We start from the raw sequence: 27,412 nt of genomic DNA on the forward strand, positions 1-27,412 counted from the left end.
ATTGTATTCAGTTCTTGGAGTCACATTTTATGGGGGATACTTACAAACTGGAGCATGTCCAGAAGATGGAAAACAGGATGGCGAAGGGTCAGAAAAATGATGTCATTTGAGAAATGGTAGAAAGGCTGGTGATGTTTAGCAGGATAAAATTTTTTAATAGTTGAAGGGCTATCAAGCGAAAGTGTGATTAGATTTAGTTTTTGTAGTTCTAGAGTGGTGGACTGTGTACCCCTGGGGGACTCCAGACCCTTTCAGGAGGTCCATGAGGTCAAAATTATTTTCATAACTCTAATACATTATTTGCCTATTCAGATACTCCTCCTTTTCTCAACTACTTATCTGTGTGAGCTCAGATTTTCTTTATACACCTCAATCAGTACAACATATTGCAACAGAGTGAATGCAGAAGCAGATATGAGAATCCAGCTGTCATCCATTAAGCCAGACATTAAAGAGATTTTCAAAAATATGTAAAACAAGGCCAGTCTTTTCTGTGCTTTTTGTTTTGAAAGCTATAACCATTTTTCATAAACTATATTAATATGTAATAAGTTTCTTACTATTTTTAAATGAATGAATACATATTTTAAAATTTTATCAGTTTTAATATCTAAGAAAGTATATATAGATGGACATAACCCATATAAACAAAAGTTCTTTGGCATCCTCAATAATTTTTATAAGTGTGAATGTGTCCTGTGACCAAAAAGTTTAAGAGCTGCTGCTGTAGAGGACAGACCTAAAACCAATGTGAGAAAGTTACAGAGATGGGCAGGAAGAAAGATTTTGGCTTAATTTGAAAAAGAACTTTCTCATGTTTATCCAATAGTGGAATGAACTGCCTTGTGAACTCCAGCACTGGAGGGGTGCAAAGAGAAGATGGATGAGTGCGTATCAGAAATTTTGAGGAAGGGAATCCTCCCCCACTGGATATAAGAAAATCAGAAGACCACAGATTTAGAGCAGTAAAAGACCTTAGAAAGCCATAGAGTTTAACCTCATTTTACAGATGAGTAAACAGAAACACAGAGACATATAAGAGACTTGCCTTGTAAGGTTTTGAATCAGGATTTGAATCAGCTCTTTTTAAAAAAAATGTTTTATTTAGTTTATTTTTAATTTATGGAATAAAACAAACATTTCCATGACATGGTATAATTAAAAAAGATGATTGCACATGAAACTGCAAATGCATAACTTGCTATTCCTTAAATATATAATACATTTACCATGTAAATTTCTTTTTTCCCTTTTTTTCCTCACCACCTCTCCCCCACCACAGAAATGGCTACTATTAGACACAAATATGCATTTACATTAAAAATCATTCTACACATACTTCTATTTATCAGTTCTTTCTCTGGATACAGATAGCGTCTTCCTTCATATGTCCTTTGTAGTTAATTTGGGTGTTTATAATAGTCAAAATGACTTACTAGCTCAATACTGTTCTTAAAACAATATTGCTGTTAACTGTACACAATGTTCTCTTGGTTCTGCTCATGTTGCTCTTCAATATTTCATTCAAGTCTATCCTTATTTTTCTAAGTTCCTCAAGCTTATCATTTCTTATAGCACAGTAGTATTCTATCACAATCATATATCACAACTAGTTCAGTCATTCACCAAATGACGGGAATCACTGCTTCTTGACTCCAAGTCCAGGGCCCAATGCATGATGCCGTGTATCAGATGGTCTGAAAGGTTTTTTTCAACTGAGTGATTTGATTACTTTTCTGTCTTAGTATTCTCCCTCTTCTCTGAACACTTGTAGCATTTACTATTTACCTGTATCTCTAATATACAGTCTTGAAACATTTCTTATATCATTTAACTTTTCACATCTTTACTTTTTCACTGGACGTGTTATTCCTGGTGGGGAGAGGGAGGACAGCATCACGGTAGATGGCAAGACGGTCCTAAGGAGGACAGCTGATGAGATATGAAACATGATGTGGAGCATAATATAACCTAAAAAATATTTTTGCTTGCTGGTAGCATTATAAGGTGCTCTCTGGAAGGCTAATAGTATAATTTACAAATACAGTGAGAATACAAATACACAAAGACACCCCTAATGGAAATAACACTAACATGGAATTTGTATTAATAAGTAAAAATCAGAGTAAGTAAAAACAATACCCAGGTCTGGTTTAAAAAGGAGTTTGGAGGGAAACCCCCTAACAACTGAATGCCAGGGCTTAAAAAAAATTCTAACTTTCCCACAAAATTGTTTGTCTCTGTAGTCATTTTTCAAATAGTTGGCTGTAGATCACTGTTAAATTATTCAATTGCAAATGTTACACATGTTTTTGTGTCCATATTCTCCTCCTTAACAAGGTTTTGGGACCAAAGCTCTAGGCCCTATGGAAGAGATAGCCTTAAGAGTAATGTCATTTTGAAAGGAGTGTTTTAAATGTGACCCAATCTATTGGTCTTGCACACACTGAGACCCTTTCTGGGCTACTCTCTTGGACAGGCTGTTCTGTGTAGGACAATAACTCAGGCCAGTGGCAGGGACAGCTGCTGAGCGAGCAGACGGACAAACACCCACAGTGTCTGCAATGCACACAGCTGCTGCCTGGCTGCATGACAGAGGTGCCTTACTCGGTCCTCTGTGCTGCGTTTGGACTCTTACAAGTTAGTGCTTCCTAATGCCCTGCAAGCACAGACATGCTCTCCTGGCATCTAGAACATTTATGTCTCTGACTTAAACTACAGCACACTGCTGACCAGACAGCACATTTCCAGATTTAGAGTAGAAGAGAAAAACACCAAGTGGCAAGATCAGTTGGAGGTCAATGGGTCCATTATACTAGAATTTCTTCCCTGAGCCCTGGAGTACTTTTATTCCATGGGGACCAATACCATAAACTGTGCTCAACAGAGATGGCCTAAGGTGTTTGCTTTTATAGCTGTTAGCTGCAAGAACAGAAGGGGTATGTTGTTATCACATTGTAAACATCTTTTTCAATGTCAGAAAGAAATCATTCAAGATGGGAGAGTGGCAAGGGTTGGCATTTAAAAGCTATTATAATGGGCCAGTGTGTTTCTTTCTTATTTTTGTTTAACCATTAGTGGGCTGGGGGAGCAGGTGGAACTTGGAGAACAAAGATGGTAAAAAAAAAAACAAACAAAAAACAAAAAACAAACAACATAACCCATTGCATTTATGTTCTCAGAAGTATCACATACTGGAATGGGCTCATGGGTCATATATCCTGTATGTATGAGACTCTTGGGAATGTGGGGGTAATGAGTGAGGTTGAATGATGGCTGCTGATTTTGAGAGAATCTCTCTGTTTATTTTATATACATGTTGTAATGTTCAACATGTCACATAGAACACTAAAGCCCAATATTAAGCATTTAGGATTTCAATCTTTAAGAACAGAAGAAAATTGAAATAGTAATAGCAATATGTCTTCTCCATTCCCCTCACACAGCCAGCTAATGAATTCAGGCCTTCCTTATCTTTCTCCCAGGAAATGCAATGGTCCCCTTTTTGATATCGCTGCCTCCAGCCTCCACTGTAATCCATCCTCTACAGGGCAGCTAAGGTGATCTTCCTATACCCTAGACCTGATCATACATATCCCCTTCTCTCTCCTAACTCAACTAATCCAGTTGTTCCCTATTTGCCTCAAGAGGCAAGTATAAATTTCTCTTTTTGGCATTCAGAGCTCCCTTACAATCTGGCACCTCCTACCTTTTTAATCTTCTTGCACTGTATTCCCCTCCTGGAACTCTACAATCCAGCCACGCTGGCTTACTTGAAGTTTTACAAACACAGCACTCTATCTCCCATCTTTGTGCCTTTGTATTAGCTGCACCCTATACCTGCAGTGAATTTTTTTTCTCAACTCAACTTGGAACCCTTGGTTTTCTTCCAATCTCATCTCAAGTCCTACTTTCTTCATTAAGCCTTCCCTGTTCCTCCATCCCAAACCTACTTTGTACTCATTTTGTGTATATTCTGTATGTGTGTAAATGTTTCTCTCACTAGAATATTTCTCACAAGAAGTATTTCTTGAGGGAGCAGCTATTTTATTTTTGTCTTTTGTCACTAGTGATCACTGATTGATAAATAGGGCATGCTTAATGAAAGCTTGTTGACTGACTAGTCTTACTGTCAATGAGTTGGGTTTGAACGTAAATGAAGAACAAAATACACTTCTCGGTGAAATCTTCCATTTTGGCTGACAAGTGGTTAATGAGACCTGGGAGGAGAAATCCATTTATGGATCAAGTTTAGGCATGAAATCCAGTTTCAAAAAAGTATAAGATTTCTAGGACTATCACTGCCTCCTGAAGCACTAAAGTAGTGTCTGGATGGGACCACAGCCTCTCTTTCTACCACAGATATATCCACGAGTATGCAAACCTGAAATTAGCACGTTTAGTTTCACTTAGAGTGAGAGATATCATTAATAGAAAATAAAACTGCTTACTCTTTGGTGGTCGCAAATAAAAGAGCACTAATCATTATCAGTGCTCTCTGTGGTTGCGTTGAAAAAAAGAAGAGGTTTGGGAAACTTAAGTGGAGGCTGTGACCATGAGTTTGCTGACTAAAATCGAACCCATTTAAGAGTTAGTCAGTAATAACACACCCGTAGTCTCAGTTCAAATTGCCTACAAACCCCCATGCTCTTTTTTTTAAAAAAAAATTAAATAATATTTTGAATGTCAGAGAGCAGATTGCTGCTCTCAAGGGCTGGGCTAAATTTGACTCTGTGGGAGAAGGAACCTAGAATTCCAAATGTGGTGATCCCAACAGAATCTGTGATGCAACACCAATTTTCCACTTGTGCAGCAGCGTGGGTTTGTTCAAATCTCACTCTGAAAGGATGGATGCCAAACTTGGGTGTTGACTCACCCCAAACATAAGGTAGTAATTTAGGTTTTATTTTAAATACCCTTTAGAGTCCGGGTAACCCAAAAATTGAGCTTAAGGAGATGGAGGGAATGGCAATGGGGAGAACATGGATAGGCCAGTTAGTATGGGCTTACTGGGGTTAGGAGGAGGGGATTGAAAATACTTCTCACTAGTTCCTAAAGAGTTGTATTCATGTGTACTGAGCACACATTCACACGTACACTAAATTCAAATGATTGAGGCTGATAGAGGAGGTCCATAGGAAGACCCATAATCCCCTTATTCCCTATTCTGAAGTAATGCTTTCTCTTTTCAAGCTGAATGAATGGTAGAAAGGACTTTCATGAATAAGGCTCAGCTGTAGCCAGGTTGAAATTGACCTAGTTTTTAGTAGCAAGATCATCAGGGCCGGACTGGGACAAGGGGTAGAAAGGATTATGATGGAAATATAGTCAAGAGAAGAAAGAGAGGGAATATCGTGGCAGAATGGACTGAGAGTGGTGTAGTGGATAGAGTGCTGGTCTTGGAGTGAGGAAGATTTGGATTCAAATCCTACCTCTGACAATTACTAGATGTATGACCTTGGGCAAGTCACTTAAGCTCTAGGTCCTCATCTGTAAAATGAAAGGGTTGTACTAGATAGACTCTGAGGTATGTTCTAGCTCCAAATCAATGATGTTATGATCTCACTTGTAGAAAAGTCCATGTGCTTTGACCCCAAATCCAGCATTCTTTCCAATCTCTTCTACAGCTTATTCTCTTCTGAAAGAGAGCCCAAAGTGTCCCTTTTAGGGGAATAAGTGAGACTGGATTGACGTTTATAAGGTATTTTAAGGTTTGCAGACCAGTTTGCATAGATTACCTCACTTGATCAGTGAAGTAGCCGCTCTTTTTGTTCCCATTGTAGAGATGTAGGAACGGAGGCTTAGAGGAGTTAGATGACTTGCCTTAGGTCACATGGCTAGTAATTTGCCAAAGTGGGATCTGAATCCAGTTCTTCTCCACTCTAATGCTTTCCAAGATTAATGCTCTACCCACTGCCCCTCATCACCCCCAGACCATGCATGGCCTTTCATCCATGAGGTAGGACTAGTAGAAAAGCTCATTTAATTCCTGCTTTATTGAGGTATCGATCACCATACCTATGCCATAACATTTCTGTTTTGGGGGCCAGAGTGTTTCAGCGGTTAAACTGTAGCATGGAATAGTAGAGGTGGGAGATCTAATTCAGGCTCTCATTCAGCCCAGATGTCCTGCCTGATCCTACCCAAGTCATCTCACTGCCCACCCCATCCCCAACCCAGTTTCCTCATCAAGTGAGATCTTTGACTTTTGGTCAAAAAGCCTGTTGCGCTGGTCATTGCTTTTGCACCAAGGGATGCACACTCCTCTGGAAAGCCTGAGGTGTTTGATATACAGTAGATGACAAAAAATTAGGTATCTCTTGTCTTTGTGGGCTATGCACTAGCCTCCTGGTTTCAGTCTTTACCGGCAAGTAGGCTGGGGATTTCTCTTCTGCTATGCTCATATAGAACTCACGCCATCTGAAAGAAGAAGCCACATCCACTTTGTTCATACCAGATGCATCTAGTTTTAATGGCCTGGAGAAAATGGGTACATGTTCCCTTTATGGAACAGAAACAGTATTGGAAAAGGATCTAAAGTTGTACATGAAAATGCTCTCATTGTGTCTCCTGGTAATTCATTTATTGCTTTCTTGACCCAGTGTCTTCCAGGGAGGGCCACAAACCACATGATGCTTCTGGGCCCTACATTTCTCATTTAGGTCTCAGATTTAGCTGACAGATGTGAAAACACATGCATAGCCAGATAACTCCCTACTGAGGACACAGATGCAGAAGCTCAAAAGTGCAACTTCATCCAGCTCAGGGCGGAATTAAATTTATGCTCAAATTTTTCCCTACAGATATTCCTTTCCCTAATTTTTCCGATGGCCTAATAGGACTGAGGATTGCAGGAGCTGACTTTATCTGCTTTTAGTTAATCTACAACCCATTCAAATGACCCCAAGAAAATATGTGAATCTAGAGCAAAGGAGAGTATGGGAACAATCACAAAACGAATCTAAAATGAGTGTATTTTGTAGCCAGGAGAGAATTGAACTTGTAAGCTCTTGGGCAGAAAGGAAAAAAAAAGAATTATACAATTTTGGAGCTAGAAAGGGCCATAGATATCATCTATTTCAACTTCCTGTTTTATAGACGAGGAAACAGAGGTCCAGAAAGAGTAAGTCACTTGTAAAAAGTCGAACAGAGGGGGCAGAACTGGGACCAGAGCCCAGGTGTACTGACTCTTAGTTCAATGCTTTTTCCATTGAATTAATCAACCAATCAATCAATCGACAAGCATTTATTAAATGCTTAGTCTATGCCAGACACTGTGCTGGATGCTAGGGAAACAAATATGAAAGAGTCACAGTCACTGACCTCAAGGAAATTTTTATTCTATTGAATTCATACATGTTCATAGAGATGTAAATACCAGATCTATGCAAAATCAGTACACAGTGATACTGCCAGGGAAACCAACAACCAGGAAGATCAAGAAAGACTCTGGGAAGCAGGTCGCACTTCACTAAGCCTCAAAGAGCATTAGATGATGACGAAGTTGCCCCCTCCCGTATGGCATTCTTCAGTGTCCCACCTCTGCTAATATTTTTCAATTTTCAGCAGTCTACTTCTGGTTGGAGGTAATGCCTGCTTAGAACTCTACATGGGTACATTCTCTGCTCGCTCCCTTTGCCTTACCCTGGGACACATTGTCTTTGAAGTCAAATGTAATCCATGTTGTGCATAAATTGCATGTATGAGATGTTTATCCTGTGGAGATACATACATATACAAATATGCATACATGTTTATATATGTGTATTTATATAAAATGTGGAGATATATAAAAATGTGGATATATATAAATGTATATACATATAAAAATGTGGAGACATATATAAATGTGGAGATATATATTTATAAATGTAGATATATATATATACACATATATATATATAAATATGTATATATATATATATGTATATATACTTTTTGTCTGGGAGGAAGGAGGAGGTATAAAACTAGATAGAGTTGCTCTTGGGTAGCTCCTCGCTTTATGAATGATGGTCTTCCTCTGGCTTTGAATAGCATGTTGTACCTTGATTATGCTTATTCTGTTTTATCTTGAACTATTTTAATCATTGCATATGTTTTGCATCTTTTTGTATGATTTGTATCTCTCCTGTTAAAATAGTGATTCTTGACCTTTTTTTGGTGTCACAAACCCCTGTGGCAGTCTGGTGAAGCCTATGACCCCTACTCATAAAAATGTTTTTAAATGCAGAGCATAAAAGACATAATTTACAAAGTAAACCAATTATATTGAAAGGTAATTATCAAAATATTATAACTAAATGAGTTTATTGACTCCAAGTTAAGAACCTCTGGGCTAGATCATAAATGGCAAGAAGGTATCACTGTATCTGCTCAAGCAGACACTTCCACATGGCTATTGAATGATTATTTGGATTGACTATTTTGCATGTCCTTTATTTAATGTTCTCCTGGTACTTTGCTGATTCTAGGTAAGGGTACCTAGAGATAGGAATGAGGCTCAGGGGAAGTATAAATTTGCCCTTCCATCTATGATGGCTCTCTCTAAATCTTGCTAGGTTGAAGTTTCTTTTACATAATTAGAACATTTCAAACCTTGCCATAATAGTGGACACCATCAATGCTAATAAAAACAATAATAATAATAACAGCTATAATTTATGTAGTGCTTTAAGATTTTCAAACAAATAACCTGAAGTAGGTGCTATTATTATCTTTATTTTACAAGAGAGAAAACTGAGTAGAGAGAGGTTAGATGACTTGCTCAGGGTCACACAGCTAAGAAGTGTCTGAAGCAAGATTAAATTCAGGTCTTCCTGATTCTAAGCCAGCATTCTAATGAATATGCACCTAGATACTTCTAAATACTAACATGAGTCTAGGCCAGGTGCAACATTCAGTCATAGCAGGACCATTGTCTTTGTACAAACTGGCTTACTGAGTCCCTTCAATCTAATTTGAAACCCTAATCATGAACTTAATTTTTTTTTACATTTTTAGTTATTTTTTTTACCTTCTCTCCTCAAATCCTCCTTCTCCAAGTGTAACAAATAAATATAGTTGAGCAAAGCAAGTTCCCATATAGTCATGTCCAAAAATAGGCACCTCATTTTGTTTATTAATTAACCACCTCTCTCAGTAATTAGGAAGTAGTTGGCATTCTTCATCATCAGACCTCTGGAATGGATCAGAATTTATATTTCAAAATTGTTTTCTTCCTTCCTTCCTTCCTTCCTTCCTTCCTTCCTTCCTTCCTTCCTTCCTTCCTTTTTTCCTTCCTTCCTTCCTCTTTCCCCCTCCTCCCTCTTTCTCTCCTTTGTTTCTCTCCTTTGTTTCTCTCCTTTGTTTCTCTCCTTTGTTTCTCTCCTTTGTTTCTCTCCTTTCTTTCTTTCTTTCTTTCTTTCTTTCTTTCTTTCTTTCTTTCTTTCTTTCTTTCTTTCTCTTTCTTTCTTTCTTTCTTTCTTTCTCTTTCTTCTTTCACTCTTTTGCTCTTTACTCTTTTTAGTCTCTCTCTGTCTCTTTCTTTTTTCTTTCTTTCTTTCTCAATGTTGATGTTAGGATGCAAATTGTTGTCCTGGTGCTGCTCACTTCACTTTGAATTGGTTCATATAAATTTTCCTGGGTTTCTCTCAAACCATCCACTTCATCATTTTTACTACAAAATAGTATTCTTTTACATTCATACATCATAATTTGTTTAGGAATCCTCCAGTTGATGTCCACCCCATCAATCTCCTGTTATTTATGACCACAAAAGTGCTGCTATAAATATTTTTGAACTTGTAGGACCTTTTTCTCTTTCTTTGATCTCTTTGGGGTATAGTAATAATAATGATATTGCTGGGTCAAAAAAAGATGCATGGTTTAATAAGTTTTGAGGGCACAGTTTCAAATCCTTTCCAGAATGGCTGAACTAATTAACAACTCCACCAACACTATATTCATGGGCTGGCTTTCCTGGAGCCCCTCCAATATTTGTCATTTTTCTTTTCTTTTTTTTTTTTTTTATCAGTTTTGTCGTTCTGTTGGGTGTAAGGTGAAATCTCAGAGTTGCTTTAATTTATATTTCTATAATTATTAGTGATTTGATGCATTTTCATGTGGTTATTGATAGTTTAGATTTCTCTCCTGAGAACTGTCTATTCATATCCTTTGACCATTTATCAATCGGTGAATAACTTATTTTTTTTATAAATTAGGATCAGTTCCTTGGCTATATTGGAAATGAAACCTTTATCAGAGAAATTTGCTGCAAAGATTTTTTTTCCAGTTAATTCTAATATTAACTACACTGAATTTATTTGTGTAAAACTCTAATTTTGTGTGATTAAAATAGTTTATTTTGCCTTCTGTGATCCTCTCCATACCTTGTTTGGTCATGAACTCTTTCTCTTCTTATAGACCTGAAAGATAATTTCTTTCTTTCTTTTCTAATTTGTTTATGATGTGACCTGTTATGTCTGAGTCATTATCTATTTGGAACTTATGTTGGCATAAGGTGTGAGATGTTGGCCTAGTTCTAGTTCCTGCTAGATTGCTTTCCAGTTGTCTCAGCAGCTTTTGTAAAATAGTGAGTTCTTATCCCAATAGCTGGGGTCTTTGGGTTTATTAAACACTAGGCTACTGTACTCAGTTGCTTCTTTATATTATGTATCTAATTTGTTCCACTGATCAACTTATATGATTTTTAACTAATATCAACTCATTTTGAGATTATTGCTTTATAGAGTAGTTTGATATCTGGTGCTGGTAGGCCCCCTTCCTCTTCATTTTTTTCATTGTTTTCCTTGATATTATTGACCTTTTGTTCTTCCAGATGAATTTTTATTTTATCCTGGTCTGTGAAGCAATCCTTTGGTAATTTGATTGGTATGGCACAGAATAAGTAAATTAATTTAGGTAGTGTTGTCATTTTTTTACTATATTAGCTTAGTCTATCCGTGGGAAATGAATATTTCTTCTATTATTTAGATCTTTCTTTTTTTGTGTAAAGAGTATTTTGTTGTGTTTATGTAATTCCTTTGCATATCTTAGTATGTATTTTGTATATTTGTATACTTTGTAGTTATTTTAAATGGATTTTCTCTTTCTATCTCTTCCTGCTGGGTAATATATAGAAAGAAAAGGAAAAATAGTGCACTTTGGCCTGAATTCAGACAATGTAATTTCTTTCTCTGGAGGCAGATAGCATGTTTCATCATGAATCTTTTGGGATTGACTTGGATTATACTGTTGAGAATAGCCACGTCACGAACAATTCTTCATCACACAAAATTGCTATTACTGTGTACAATGTTCTCCTATTTCTGTGCACTTCACTTTACATCAGTTCATGTAAGTCTTTCCAGATTTTTCTGAAAGCATCCTGCTTGTCACAATCATATTCCACACAATCATATACCACAGTTGGTTTAGCCATTCCCCAATTGATGGGCGTCCCCTCAATTTCCAATTCTTTGCCACCACAAAAAGCTGCTGTAAATATTTTTTGTACAAATAGATCCTTTCCCATTTTTTTGAGCTCTCTTTGGGATACACTGCTAGGCAGTATTATTGCTGGATCAAAGATCATATGCACAATTTTATAGCCCTTTGAGCATAGTTTCAAATTGCTCTCCAGAACAGTTGGATCAGTTCAAAGGTCTACCAACAATGCATTAGTGTTCTCATTGAATTTATAACATCATTTAAAGACCAAAACAACAACAACAACAAACTTTCTCGCATCATTTCGTCTAGCAATCCTAATAAATTTTGTTGGAAAAGTATGTTTTTCTTGGAGGTTTGCTTTTAAGTTTTTTAGTCATTCTCATTATTGGGGTTTGTGTTTTGGGCATCCCTTACATTGTCATTGCTCTTTATTTGCTTTTGTTTGTATAATCATTCTTCCAGCCTTATTGCCTGGATTGGGACTTTATGTTATGTTTGGGTGAGGCTCCCTGCACTTCTGGTGGGACTTGAGTGACTGTTTTATCTGTTGACCTACTGCTGGGGTCAGAGTGATAGTGCTAGGACCCTCTTCTGCTCCCTGGGCGTGACTTTGAGATTCTCTTTTCTGTTTTGGGGGAATACAGCTGAGGCCCTCTTCCACTCTCGGGGCACTTTTTCTGAGTTCCCAGATCAGCCCTGTTCCACAGTTACTGTCTTACTCACTTGCCTCTGGGTAGAATTTGTGATCTTGTGATGGAAAGGTAATGTACTGTAGTTTCTCTTTTGATTTCTGATTACTACTAGGTCTGGTGCTCAGCTGAGATCTTCCTTGATGGGGAGGTGGGATGGGGAGAAACAATCTGGGCTACATTGTTTCTTCCTATTCTGTCATCTTAGCTTGTGTCCCCCTCAAAAGTGAACTTTTTTCAAAGTAGCCCACTTTTGTCTAATTGGTTGTGGTGAAAGTATATAATTTTTGACATGCAGACCCTCTTTTCTACAAAAACTACCTTTTTGTAGGAGTAGTCCCACCTGTCCATCCAATATGTTATATTTCAAAGGTTGACTTAAAAAAATTAAAGTCAATGAATTACAGCTTCTGAGAATACAAAATGACTTCAGTGACCATGTCAACCAACATATAACTGGCAAGAAAAGTGTGCAAGGGCTCCTTATCTAGGACCTCTAGTGAACCAGTGAATCCACTAACTTGGAATCAATGGACACTAGTTAGATGTTTGTTCAACGTGGGGACCATTACATTGCATGAGGCACTGAATTGACAGGTTAATCATAAGAAGTGGAGAGTGAAGTACCTAAACCTTCACAATATTTCACTTTTATTTTCTTTCACGGAAACAGTTTGGCTTTCTTCCATTGTTGCTTTTGTAGCTTTTATTTCAAAAATATATATTTCCATAATCTAAAAATTGTGAAACTACTAATGTTTCGGTGGTTTGAGTCACATTTAAAATGGAAATGAAAGTTAGAATTTATGGAAAATGGAATTTGGTTCCAGTATCCATTTACCCTGTGATGTTTAGGATTAAAATGTTATAATTCTGTGACAAAAAAGGAAAAGCATATATTAAACGCTTATAATGGTTAAATGCTGGGGATACAAACAGAAAAACAAGATAGTCCCATCTCTCAAGGAACCCATCACCTCCTAAGGCAGCCCATTTCACTTTTGAGCAACTTTAATTGTTGAGAAGCTTTCCCTTACATGAAACCCAAATTGGTCTCCATCCAACTTCCACTAATTACTCCTGGTTATGTTGTCTGGGACCAAGCTGACCCACAAGTTTAACCCCTCTTTGCATGTGACAATTCTTCACATATTTCTTTTGTTTTTTTCTTCTGGCTATTGGGGTTAAGTGACTTGCTCAGGATCACACAGCTAGTAAGTTTCAAGTGTTTGGTCTGAGGCCAGATTTGAACTCAGGTCCTCCTGACTTCAGGGCCAGTGCTCTATCCACTGAGCTACCTAGCTGCCTCAATTCTTCACACATTTCCATTCAGTCTTCTCTTCTGTGGGTTAAACACTCTCTATTCCTTCAACTGATTCTCATTATGCCATGGTCTTCAGTCTTCTCTCCCTTTTGATCATGCTTCTCTGGATGAACACCAGCTTACTGGGCACAATGCTCCAAATGGTGTCTTCCAGGGCAGAGATGATATGTCACTCAATACAGAATTAGATTTAAAAAATTTTTTTGGATACTACTCTTCATTCCTATTGAGCTTGCAATGTAACTTCTAATCTTTTCCATGGGAACTATTGCCTAGCCACACTAAACTTACCCATTTTGCACTTGCAAAGTTGATTTTTTGAACCCAAGATCACATTTATAACTATTAAACTTTATCTTCCTAAATTTAGACCATTGTAATATTCCACAGATGATGGACACATTGATCTGGAGGAAAAAGATGCTGAGAGGAAATGGGATGGAGCTGTGGTAGCAGAAGCTGAGGCAGCGGCAACCGCTCTAAATATCAAGGCCAGGACTTTGGGAGGAAGGGTAGGTAGACTTCTTGGGTGCAAGAAGTGTTGGATAGATGCTGTGTTACTGAAACCACTCAGATTACGACACTCAACATCAGAATTCTGTAAATCTTTTCTCCCTTTGGACTCTATCTCAGAAGCCTGAAGCCTTTTCTTCTGAGAATAAGGAAAGTCTTTTTTCTTTCTTTCTTTCTTTCTTTCTTTCTTTCTTTCTTTCTTTCTTTCTTTCTTTCTTTCTTTCTTTCTTTCTTTCTTTCTTTCTTTCTTTCTTTCTTTCTTTCTTTCTTTCTTTCTTTCTTTCTTTCAACATTGATTTGTTCTTTGTGGTTCTTTGAGGGCAGGGACTATAGTTCTTTTTGTTTGTATGTGAAGTGCCTGGCATATAGTAGGTGTTTAATAAATGCTTCCTTCCTTCCTTCCTTCCTTCCTTCCCTCCTTCCTTCCTTCCTTCCCTCCTTCCTTCCTTCCTTCCTTCCTTCCTTCCTTCCCTCCTTCCCTCCTTCCTTCCCTCCTTCCCTCCTTCCTTCCTTCCTTCCTTCCTTCCTTCCCTTCCTTCCTTCCTTCCTTCCTTCCTTCCCTCCTTCCTTCCTTCCTTCCTTCCTCTTCCTTCCTTCCTTCCTTCCTTCCTTCCTTCCTTCCTTCCCTCCTTCCTTCCTTCCTTCCCTCCTTCCTTCCTTCCTTCCTTCCTTCCTTCCTTCCTTCCTTCCTTCCTTCCCTCCTCCCTCCCTCCCTCCTTCCTTCCTTCCCTCCCTCCTTCCCTCCCTCCTTCCCTCCCTCCCTCCCTCCTTCCCTCCCTCCCTCCTTCCCTCCCTCCTTCCCTCCCTCCCTCCTTCCCTCCCTCCTTCCTTCCCTCCTTCCCTCCTTCCCTCCTTCCCTCCTTCCTTCCTTCCCTCCTCCTTCCCTCCCTCCTTCCCTCCCTCCCTCCTTCCCTCCCTCCTTCCCTCCCTCCTTCCCTCCCTCCCTCCTTCCTTCCCTCTTTCCTTCCCTCCCTCCTTCCCTCCTTCCCTCCTTCCTTCCCTCCTTCCTTCCCTCCTTCCTTCCCTCCTTCCTTCCTTCCTTCCCTCCTTCCTTCCTTCCTTCCTTCCTTCCTTCCTTCCTTCCTTCCTTCCTTCCTTCCTTCCTTCCTTCCTTCCTTCCTTCCTTCCTTCCTTCCTCCCTCCCTCCCTCCCTTCCTTCCTTCCTCTCTCCCTCCCCTCTTTATATACTGTATTAAACAAAGGCATTTTCTAGCTTGGTATTTGCTACTGAGGCTGCAGTTGGAATGAGACAGTTGATGGGGTGCAACCAAGAAAAAGAAGTGAGAAGGATGACTTTCAAACAGAGTATCATCTCTGGCTAGGGACTTAGAGTTAGAAAGTTAGATGATTAGAGATATCTTTTGTTACAGTTTCCCTGAGTAAGGAGAGAATTTTTATACCAGGATATCCATTCAGGGAATGAGTCAGTAGCAGGGTGGAGGGGCAAATAGGAGTGGCTGGGCAATTCTGTTTGCAACCTTACCTCACTACAGCTACATATATTATAAAGGGAAAGTCTAGAAGCCATTTTTTTGGTGCTGCTCTAGGTCACAGACTACTCCGGGGATACTAAAGTTCCATGACACAGATGGTTGGCGTGAGACTCAATCTATGAACCCAAAGCATGACTTATTCTTCTCAGAAGCACCTGGAAGAAAAATCCCCAGCACTTGTGCCTTTGATCCTTTATCAAAAGCCTCAGCAGACTATAAAAAAATCCTTCAGTAAATATTGCTAGGACGGATAGATTTTGTGTGTGGGCTACCTTTCATTTCTCTGTGTGTTGGCAAACTTACCATGCTGTTATTCTTCTGGGGAGCATGTGCTACTAAAGGATGAGTGACAAACAGGAGAGATTGAGCACATCTCTAAAATCTGATATGTAATTCCCCTAAATAAATGCTAGCTAGCATTTATATGGCACCTAATATGTATTAAGAACTGTACTAAGCACTTTACAAATATTGTCTCATTTGATCCTCATAGCAACCCTAAGAGGTGGGGAGTATTATTATATCCATTTTACAGATGGAGAAACTGAGGCAAACAGAGGCTAAGTGACTTGCCCAGGGTCATACAGCTAGTAAGTATCTGAGGCCAGATTTGAACTCAGGTTTTCCTGACTCCAGGTCCAGTTGTCTGTTCACTGCACCACCAGCAGCCTAGGCTCTCTGCATGCTTATATAGTTATCCCTTCCACATAGTAGGGGGTTAGGGGTGTGGCACCCTCATGATCCAGAAAAATCCACATAACATTTTTTGGCCCTACCTTTGTACCAGAGAAGAAGTCTGAATTATTGTGGTATTAGAAGATAAAATATGTTGATATTATACAATACCACACACGTGTTTTATGAATTTCTGAGTTTCTAAATCTTTTCGGTGTCATTTGCTGGCCTTCCCGTTTCAACTGAGGATTCCACAAAACTCCCCCAAAATTCCCATCTAATTTCTCATGCCAACCCGTGACATACTGAAGCTGCAATGGGGAAAATCGCGATGTGAAACGATGAACTGTATCTTATTACTTGAAGTCATATCTTCAGATTTTTTTGCTTCTTAACAGCCCCATATATATGTCATATTTTTATCCCTATTTCTTGTCTTCAGGACTCTTTTATCTTCTAGCCCATTTGCAGAAAAGTGGTGACTTAGCAACAAAGATTCAATCTATGTTTATATTGAACCTTTACTAATATGATTGCAAGACTCTTAGTGCTTGTGTGGGGATATGTGCGTAATTTTAGGGGCTCCAAATAATGTCCTTAGGACTCCTGATATCATAGCTACAGCATAAGGTGGGTCAAGCTAAGATGTTTAAACATGGGTGAGTAAATGGAGGATTAAATAAACCATATGAGCGAGGGAGGTGGAAGAGAGAGATACGTGGAGGTTATTGACTCATGCATTTAGTCTAGACACTTGGATAACACATGTAATGGCATAATAGATAATGCCCAGTGAGCATAATGTGAAGCAGGCTACTTTCTTCCAGGACAATAGGCAGTAGACTGAGATTTATGGAAGGCCACGACAATTCTACAGAAAAGAGGACTTTCAGAGTTTTTGTGTTAAGCTGATTCCACAGTGCCTAGAAATGAAGCTTGATTTCAGTGTCATTGTACTTAATGCAGGGCCTCTCAGGATCAAGTTAAAAAACTCTGGGAAAGTCATTTACTATCACTGGGCTTCAGTTTCCTCAATTGCAAAATGAAGATGATAGTATTTTCACTATCTGTTTAGCAAGGTTATTATGAGGAAAGCAATTCATGGACCTTAAAGCACTATATAAATCTGGGCTGTTGTTATTAATAATTTTCATTATTATTAATTTTAATTATTCTCATCTCTCTTCAGCCTGAAACTTGGACTTTGCCCCTGCACTTTGGTAGGTGAATTCTTGCCTTATCTTTCCCAGAAGGGTGCAGGGAGGGAGGCAGGAAGAGGAGAAAATAAATGGGTATTAACTGAAGAAAATTATATGAATTTTTGATAGCTGCTACTACAGAAGTAATGTTCAGTGATTCCTGCGCAGGAATCAAGTGGGTGAAGAAGACATGTTGCTCAAATTATACATGCAGTTGGATGAATTAACTGAATTATTGAATTAATCCCTAATTACAATGCATATATTTAGCATAGGTGTTTTACCTATAAGAGGTATGTGGTCAGTGGCATATTGATGAATACCTTTCCAAGAAAAAAAGTAGGAGGGACACACTTTTTAGTTTAATCTGTATTATTAACACTTTCTTAAGTTTAGAGTTTAGACAACCAACGAAGCACTAAATCAAATCTACTGATTTGTAGAATTTGTTATTTCCAAGGTGTAAATGCTCACCCTGAAAATTTAACAATGGGTACTCATGGATTCAAGCTTGCTCCATCAAAGTTGATGAAAGTAGAGTACAGTATATTTTACCAATGATGATTTGTGAGCACGTAGCGGCGTAACAGAAATAATCAAGGACATATGTGACCAGAAAAGGAGGTGGGCCAGCAATGTTGTAAGAACAAGGGATGGTAGATGTGGAGCCCACATGTTGTATTGGGATGAAGAGTTGAAAAAAAGCGTTTTGAAGGCATTTGCTATGTGCAAAGCATTGTGATAAACTCTGGGGAGATTATGCATAATATATAAAAATACTACATATAAAATAAACATTACACACGTGTATATGCGTGCACACACACACTTACACAACATACATACACACGTATACATACACACATGTAGATATATGCACATATACACACACATGTGTATGTGTGTGTCCACACACATACATGATAGTCCCTGCTCTCAAAGGAGTCCTATTTTAATAGTGGAGAAAAGGAGGTTGCATCAGCAAGTCCAATGAGTGACCGGCTAAACTGACAGTACTGTATCCTCTCTGAGATTGTTTCTACTGACAAAACCATATCTGTCCCTGATGTTCAGCCACTCAGCAATGCCAAGGACTTGGGTGGCGACTTTCTTTCGTTTCTTTTCCAGGCCTGCAGCGGCAGTGGCTACCAAGCAGGGGAAGGCTTCGGCTCCCAGCAGCAGCAGACAGGTCCTTTCTCCCCAGAATGGCTTCTCTGGGTGATGACTTTAGGTTCTTAGTCCAGGATGTTAGGGCCGGTGGTCTGGGGATGGGCTCCTTAGGCTCAAGGTTCTGCACTATTTCCGTTGGGTTCTGAGAGGTGTGGTCAAGGCTGTGGCTTGCTGACTGCTGCCCCCTGCGTCTTCCTAAGGCATCTTTGCTACTTCAGAGAGGCCAACTCGCCATCCCTGTAGATAGATGGCAGTTGGTCTATTATTGATCGGTGTCTTCTGTAAAGAGGCCATCCCTGGATCATGGCCACGGTGGCTGGGTCAGCAGTAGGGTCGGTGGTCTCAGAGACGTTGCTGTTCACAGGTTTACCTGCCAATTGTTGGCCATAAGCCAATAGGTGGTGTTCTTGGTAGTGAGGATGGTGAATTCATTCCCCACAGTGTTACTGCTTTCAGCGATGGTTGTGGGGTCAGGCTGAATCCATGAAATATGAAATATCAAAGGAACCAGGGGAAGGCCTCTATGCATCATGAAGAGATGCTCTATGGACAATTTATGGGAAGTCATGGACAAGAAGTTCAGAGGCTAAGAAGGCATGAATGAATTGCAGTGATAATAATAGCTAACATTTCTGTAGTTCTTATTATGTGTCAGGCACTGTGCAAAGCACTTTACAATTATTATCTCCTTTGCTCTTTACAATAACTCTGGAAGGTAGGCACTATTAATAACCTCACTTTACAGATGAGGAAACTGAGGTTAAGTGACCTGCCCAGGGTTATATAACTTGCAAGTATCTGAGGCTGGATTTGAGCTCAGGTCTTCCTGACTCCAGGCCTGGCCCTCTTTCTACTATGCTGCTCTATACCAGTGATAGAAAGAATGACATTTATATGATCCATTGAAATATTAGACTCAAATACAAGGTGTCCTAAAAGTCTGAGGGCAGTCATTTGTTATCAAAAGATTAAAACCTCACTAACACTTTTTGGGTCACCCTGCTTAATAATGAGAATAGTAATAGGGAAGGGAAGGGAACTGATACAATCATTTTGGAGAGCAATCTGGAATTATGCCCAAAGAGTTATTAAACTGCCTATACCCTTTGACTCAGCAGTACCACTACTAGGTCTATTTCCAAAGAGTTTGTTTTATTCCATAAATTAAAAATAAAATAAATTTTAAAAAAAGAAAAAGAAAAGAATTTCAAATAGAGAAAAAGGGGCCATATAAAACTTTTGGGAAAAAAAGGGCAAGCTAAAAAGCAATTTTTAGCTTGCCATATGATTTTTTTGGTTGAGAAATACTGTCTCCAGGGTTAATTTTTAAGGCTATCTTTGGTGAATGGATGAAAAAGGTATTTCTTAGTCATTTACTATGTGCGTTTTTCTCTAAAATGAGGTGATTGGACTCGATTATCTCCCAGGTTTCCTCCAGCTCTAATATCCTCTTAGTTTCAGATTCTCTAAGGGTCTCAAAGCCCTTGGCTTTGTGGGTGATTGTGTGAATTATCGTTGTTTTCTGAGCAAGACGAGGAGCCAGGAAAACTGAAAGCAAAACCAACACACAGCTAAGGCAGGGAAGCAAAAACAGCAACATGAGTAATGTTCATTTTCTACAGTAATTTATCCATGTCACTTAGGCGATGGGTGGAATGGTGTGTTTCAAAACAAAAAATGAGAAGTGAAATGTTTGACATTTGATATCTCCAAACTAACCAGGATGACTATTTTCAAGTTGCTAAATGACTGCCCTGAAAGTCCACACTTTGCAGCAGCCAAACAAGAAACATATATCAGGACAAATGCCCATTGATAGTAAAATGTTTAGCTAATTGTCTCTGTATTTGACACATCTGTTATTGACCCAGTGGTTTGTTTATTTAACTTCTGACTGTTATCTTCATTAGGAACTTTTTAACATAACCAAATAATGTTTAGCCTAGCAAAGGGGATATATTATACTTGTGTTTACTCTCTTGTTTCTAAAATTAATTGTTTTAAAATTTCCCTTGATAATGACCCTGAAAAAGTACAGGAATGTTGATGGAAGGGAAATGCATGAATTTGTTCCTTGTTAATGGACTTTGGCCCTCAGTTTCCTCATCTGAAAAAACTGAAGGGATCAGATTAGATGGCTCTCACTGTCCCTTGGCTCTAAATCTGTAACATTTGTCAGATACTAACAATTAAAAACAGAATTAGGTCTTGTTGCAGGACAGGAAAAGTGATTTGTATTTATACTAATAACAATAATAGCTAGTATTTAAATAGCACCTTAAGATTTTACAAATATTTTTTTTATTTTATCCTCACAACAACCTTGGGAGGTAGTTGCTATTATTATCTCGATTTTACAGATGAGAAAACTGAGACTGATAGTGGATAACTTGCCCAGGTTCACATATGCAGTAAACGTCTGAGGCTGGACTTGAACTCCAGTCTTCCTGCTTCTGGAGGGTCCCATGCTATATTTACTATGCCACCCAACTTAGTTGAAGCAAATTATTATGTATATGCAGTGTTTTCTTAAATTTGATTCTTTGTCACAATAAAGGATTTGTCTTTAAAAAAAGCGTGTAAGCTTGATGAAAATAGCACAGTAGTTTGTATTAATGCTATTCTGATATTTTCATAATACTTCTGAAAGCATTGGTCAACACCACCACGGTGAAATAGAATTACAAAGCACAAAAGGCCACTTCTTTTTCTAATCAGGGTGAGCTCACAAACTTAATTTTTTAAAAAAAATTCTAGTTTTCAAATGAAGTACTTCAAGTGCAGACAGGAACAAAAATACTGAAAATATATTTCCAGAAGGACCAGTTAAATGTGTTAATGATGGTACACATGTATTACATACATATGCTGCACATGTGCTTAATTTTTTTTTAACTAAATAGGAAAATCTTACTCATCTCAGTAGAAAAACAGGGTCGAGATTTTATAACTGCTGCCATTTGGGGACTTGACGGTATTTTGTCTCTTTGCAGTTTGTCAAGAGGTAATTTATCTAAAACTGGAAAAGGATATGGTTTTGACTGACTAAACTGTGGAGTGATATGCAATGATAAAAGTGCTTAGGGGAATTTTGGGGACTCTTGGGCCAAACTTATGGGGTTGTGTAGGTGTAAAGAGCTGATCAACCTCCCTTCCTGGTACATTTTTTTAAACCTGTGAATCCTGCTGACATTTTATATCTCAGGCTGGAAAGATAAACCATTACTGGTGAATTTGTACTGTGGAGTACAGACTGAACAAGGGGTCCTTGGATGGCCAATCCTTCTTTTAATTGCAGGAAGCATATTGGTTTTGGTGCTTGGTCAGAGAGGAATTTAAACATGAGCTATGGATGAGAACTTCTAATTCTACAACTGGGTTGATGTGTGTCTCCAGGGCCAGCCTCTACCCTGTTGATGGCAGGAGGGAATGAGACCCTGTTCTTGCTCTGGGTGGAAAGTGTCTGTTTTTAGTACTGTATAGGTCCAATTTTTTGGATAATGATAGTGTTCTGAAGCCATCTTGGGGGCAGCTGAGTCAGTAAGGAAACCTGGTGAAGTAGGTGAAGCAGGGGATTGAATTGGGAAAGACAAGGTCATTCCCTGGGTTAAGAGTGTGTAAATTATTTCTTCCCTGCAAATGGAGCTGAAAGCTGGAAAAGGTCTGAAGACAGGGAGGAAAAAGGATAACATTAGATGATATTTATGTAGGGCTTGAAGTTTTGTAGAACATATAGATTATTTCATGTTAAAGCACAACCTATGAGGAAGTGCTATTATTCCCATTTTACAGAAAAGAAAACTGAGGCACAGAGAGGTTAAGTGATTTGGCATGGTCATGCAATTAGTAGCAGTTGGAGGTAGGAGTTGAACTCAGCTCTGCCTAACTTCAAGCCACAGTACAGCTGGAGATCTAAACAGAATGAGATGGTACTCTTCTATTTAAATGCATATAGGCTCCAGGAGCGATGATGCTGGCCAACAAGGAAACCTGACTACTAGAAAGAGTTGGTCATCTAGCATAGAATAACAGGTGACGGAATCATAGGATTATCAATTTACAGTGGAAAGGAACAATAGAAATTTTGTAGTTCAATCTCCTAACTTTTCATCGATGAGAAAAGTGATTCTTGGAGAGATTAAGCGATTTGGCCCAAGTCACATAGGCACTAGGTGTAGGAGCAGGAATTTGCACTTAGGTCTCCAAATTCAGCACCCTTTTAATTTTATTTACTATAGACCAATGGGAACTGAAAAGGGAGGTGCTGGTAATATTTAACAATTCGCCTCCTGGGAAAAATGTATTTACCTCTCACTTTTAATTTGCATTAGTAATATGATGTTTTTAAGACTAGAAAATCAACAAAACAATAAATCCAGTTCTGCTTTGTAATATTTGCTGACTTTGAGGCATAAATACTCACTATGAAAATTGAACAATCTGCTCTTCAGTGTCCGTTTGGACAAGGCTCCATCACATCCCTGGAACCAAGCCTGGAACCAGAAAAAAAACAGCATTAACAGGAGACCAATGAATGTAGTAGACTAGTGAATTCAGGCAAACTGACTCAGACAGAATAGAACTGGACAGGAACAAGCACCGAATTCCTATGATTCCTCCAGGAAGGGTGGGTTAGGCAACTATAAATGAAGTGGGAAACAAGATTGGGAAGGGATTTGGAGGAACCATATAGAATAGTATCTTCTTTTCCTCTCTTAACAGGGTAAAAGATCCCCAGAAGTAACAACATATTGAGGCATGATGAAGCATTAAGATATTAGGGTAAAATAATGCAAGTATGATGAAGTGGAAAGACCAAAGATTTAAAGATGAAAGATATAAGCTCAGGTTCTAACTGTACCCCTTATTGTGTGATAGAGGGTAAGTCACTTAACTTCTTTGAGTCTCAGTTTTCTTATCTGTAAAATGACAGTAATTGGTCAGTTGTTGTCCTTCATGCTCAGAGAGGACCAAAATGACATCATTATGTTGGGGTCAGGGTACAGTGTGTCTGTCTGTGGCTGATCAGGACAATATGAACGCAGATGCTTTACCACAGGTAGGGCACAAATAGTCCATATGAACATTTGGAGTGGAGAGGTTTCTAAATTTGCGCATCACACGTTTCTTTTGAGCTACTGCACTCTGTCCTTGGGGCACTGTTTTATAAAACTTCTGCCCAGGTGCACAGAACTTGATGCAAACATAATTTTTATTTTAGGCATAAAGGGAAATGAAATTTGAGGTATGCCAATATGTAAAACCTTTAACAGTAGGCAAATGCAATCACAAGGCCATAGGATTTTAGGATTTATAGCTTAAAGGAAGATCACAAAATCGATTAATCAACAATCAGTTATTAAATACCTACTATGTACCAGGCACTATGTTAGGTGCTGAGCATACAAAGACAAAAATAAAACAATCCCTGTCCTCAAGGTGCTTACATCCTAGCTTGAGACAGCATACATACACATAAGCATAGTGGCCTCTCTGGGGTATTTCACTCACCTGGGCCTCATAGGCTACAGAGTGAGTCTCCAGGGAGTTACTGCTATCTCATGTTCAATAATAATAACAACAATAATAATAATAGCTAACATGTAAATTATCCTTTGCAGCTTGCAAAGTGTTTTACATACATAATCTCATTGATGCTTGCTTTGATTTAGGTGCTATGATTATCCCCATTTTACAGTTAAGGAAACCAAGGCTGAGAGGTTAAATGATTTTTTTCCCCAGTGTTACATAGCCTAGTGAGTGTTTGAGGCTAGATTTAAACTCTAGTCTTCCAGATTTAAGGTCCAGAGCTCTATTTACTACACCTAGCAAAGTATTCTATAGATATGAACTTTTAAAACTGTAGTCCCTGTGTTCCAATTGGCATTCTTATCTTTAATAGTCAGTAGATGTAATTAAGGCAAAGTGAAAACATTTACTAAAATGACATATAAGAATGGCAGTTACCAGACATTCTTCCCCCAAACCTGGGCACACTGCATTAGTGAGAAGAGTGGGCACGTACATATTGTACATTGGGCACAGTGTACATTGATAGTGAGGCATATGTACAGGAATGATATGTGGATGAAACAACTCATACCTTTGTTGTTGCAAGGCTCTGTCTTACTCTGGTGCTCATACACTACTCTCCTTTCTGAACTGGACTCTCTGAGCCTGCTCTTCTGTGTAGCTTGACCCTAAGTGGAAGTGTTAATTCAATCCGGAATCCAGGGCTAGCTCTTTTCTCTGCTGCCGGGGGTCATACCCCTCAGAACTGTCTCCACTGATTAGCTCTATGAATAGTTTCTCCTATTAGGTAAGTAGCTCAAATGTGAAGTGCCACAGAAGATGGAGAAAGGGGGAGGAGGAAAGAGAACTCCTGTCCTCTGCTGCTGCCCTCTGGAAGATGTACAATGGAAAAGGCAAAGAGCAATCTCCTTTCAAGAGATGATTTCCTCCTCCTTAGATGGCTGTCCTCCAGACTGCCAAGGGTCACATTGCTTGAAGTTACTTCTCCCCTCAACGCTCTTCAGGGCTGGCAAGCAAGCTTTTAAAAGGCCACCCGAGGTGTGTTCACTCTCATACCAGCCAATGTCAAGCTTCCTTTTTAATTCCATCCAGGAAGAAATTCTTTATACCTCATAAAGGGGTCACAAAAAGGAAATCTTTCCCACTTTATGGCATTAACACATTGTTGTTTTTGATATCTGCCCCTTCTGTGATTTTATCAACTGGTGGTGGGTTGTCCTAATCAACTTCCTTACTATATATTCATATACACATATATGCATATACATACAAACTAATGATAAGATCTTCTAGTCCACTTCCCAAATTGGTCTTTTTTCTGTGTCCCATAAACGGCACCCTATCTCTTCCTCAGTGCCTTATAGGATCTGTTGCCAGGAAGGTTGTCTCACCTTGCTTCTTCTATCTCTTGGTGGAGGTAGGTAGGACCTTGGTGCCTTTCCTCATAGAGGAGGGAAGTACAGCCTCCCATACAAGGCTATTTTGATTCTCCTAGTTCTTTTCCCTCTTCTCTGAAATTACTTCGTATATATTTTAAATTCATTTACCTACAACCATATTATTTCTTCCAAGTAGAATGTAAACTCTTTGAGGGAAGGAATCACTTTGTTTTTGTATTTACATCTCTATCCCCTATCCCAGTGTTTGAAACATAGTAGGTCCTTAGCAAATGTTCTTTGAACTGGATTGAATTCGCTACTTTTTCGATGAGGAGATTAACAGAAGATGGTTACATTTACTAGTTCCTGGAGTAAATATTTATATTTCTATCATTGTAGGGAACATTACAAAAAACTAGACTATCAATGTAAAACATAAATATAGGGCTAAGAACACTGTACTTTGAATTTCCTAATGCATAGAAAGTCTGATTAATTTTTTTTTAGAGCTACTGGCTAGGTAAATTGAGGTCCCTGTGAATAGTACTAGCTTATTGATGAATACAGTATTTCATGTGACACTTTTTTTTTTTACTAGCCCCTGTCCCAATAACAGGTACTTGCTTATTTTCAAAAGGCCCAATGCATAGAGTAGCCCATGGATTTGAATTAGAGTCCAGCTTGTTCTATTTGTCAGCAAAAGAACACTGTAGTTCTGTCTTGGAAAGAGATTGGAAATTTATGACCTTTGGATATCTTCCTCCATATGTTATTTCCACTCTGGTCCTGATTCCTGCTGTTTTCACTATTAAATAACTTTAGTGTGAGAACTTGGGCAAGTCATGAAAAATCCACATCTCTCTTTAGTCTTGAGGGACAAAGTAGAATGAGAATAATTAATCCGAATATTAATGCTTACAGGGCTCTTGGGAGAATTAATTCATGTTTTAATTAAGGTTGAAATACTAAGTGGAGATATGAAAACGAAGAATAAAGCTGGATGGTTGCAGTGTTTACATATTTAGAATAATGTCACGTGGAAAAGAGATACTCTGTCCCCGCTGTTCTGGCTTAAGACCAGAGTTGGTAATGGGGGGTCCCAAGGCTCATAGTATTTATTTGCGTGTTTTCTTGGATAGCAGATGGATATTGGACTGAGTGTTTATTGGTGGTAGCAGGTAAGTTGGGGAAAAGTTCAAGCTGAGATTCCTTAGTGTACAAGCCCTGGGGCCTAGAGCAACTGATGACGTTCATGGGCAGAAGTACAGACAGGTTGTCTAAGACAAATTAACGAAGACGTAGGAATTCATCAAGGACAAAACCAAAAGTACATACCTGTGTAGCACAGGGAGGGTCAAAAAGGCATCGCAGCAACAGGATTCACAGGATAATGATAAAATCAGAGCAGAGGGCCAAAGCAGTTTCAGCCAAAGGAGAGCCCCAGAGGATGGAAGGCAAGAGTTCAGGGAATAGCAAAGAAATGGAGGCAATTTGCTTCACTCAATTGATTTGACACCTCCCAGCTTTTAAATTAGGACAGGTAGACCTCTCCTACCCATACAGCCGATCTGATGGGTGGCAAATTCTTCCAAATGGGAAGCAGCTCTGTTAAGGTTAATGACAGACATTAGAGCTACTCTGTGGGAACTGAATCAGAAGTAGGATTAAGGGATGGAAGGTATGGAGAGGCAGATTTTGGCTCAATAGCAGGCAGATCTTCCTAACTATTGAAGATGATTGAAAATAGGATGGGTTTTATTATGAGGTAATGAGTTTCCCATCACTGGAAATATTTTGCACATGTACCAGAAATTCCCTAGAGTTGTGGTTTGGCTGTGGGGAGGGGGGGTGGTGAGGAAGGGAAGTGGAATAGGATAGAGGCTGATCTCTTAGTCAATTAGTCAACGAGCACTTATCGAGTGCCTACTATGTGCCAGGCTCTGGAGATAAAAAGAAAGGCAAAAAATCCCTGCCTTTGAGGAATTCATAATCTAATAGATATCCAGGC

General features: G+C 38.9%; 1 long non-coding RNA gene across 2 annotated transcripts in view; it reads right to left on the reverse strand.

Moving 5' to 3' along the window:
• Nucleotides 1-6,232: 6,232 nt before the first annotated feature.
• LOC110213472 (uncharacterized) overlaps nt 6,233-27,412 on the reverse strand; it is a 43,130-nt gene continuing 21,950 nt past the window's right edge. Inside the window, exons 2-3 of one of the 2 annotated variants that reach the window (XR_002326006.2) lie at nt 22,917-22,986; nt 6,233-6,420 (exon numbers count right to left, since the gene is read on the reverse strand). This is a non-coding gene — a long non-coding RNA (uncharacterized LOC110213472). Of the gene's footprint in view, nt 6,421-19,716; nt 20,042-22,916; nt 22,987-27,412 lie in introns of those variants that run through there. The other variant, XR_002326007.2, reaches the window with a different exon arrangement.

This window comes from Phascolarctos cinereus, unplaced genomic scaffold (assembly GCF_003287225.1).
Source record: "Phascolarctos cinereus isolate Bilbo 61053 unplaced genomic scaffold, phaCin_HiC Scaffold_726;HRSCAF=1367, whole genome shotgun sequence".
Classification (NCBI taxonomy): Eukaryota; Metazoa; Chordata; class Mammalia; order Diprotodontia; family Phascolarctidae; genus Phascolarctos; species Phascolarctos cinereus.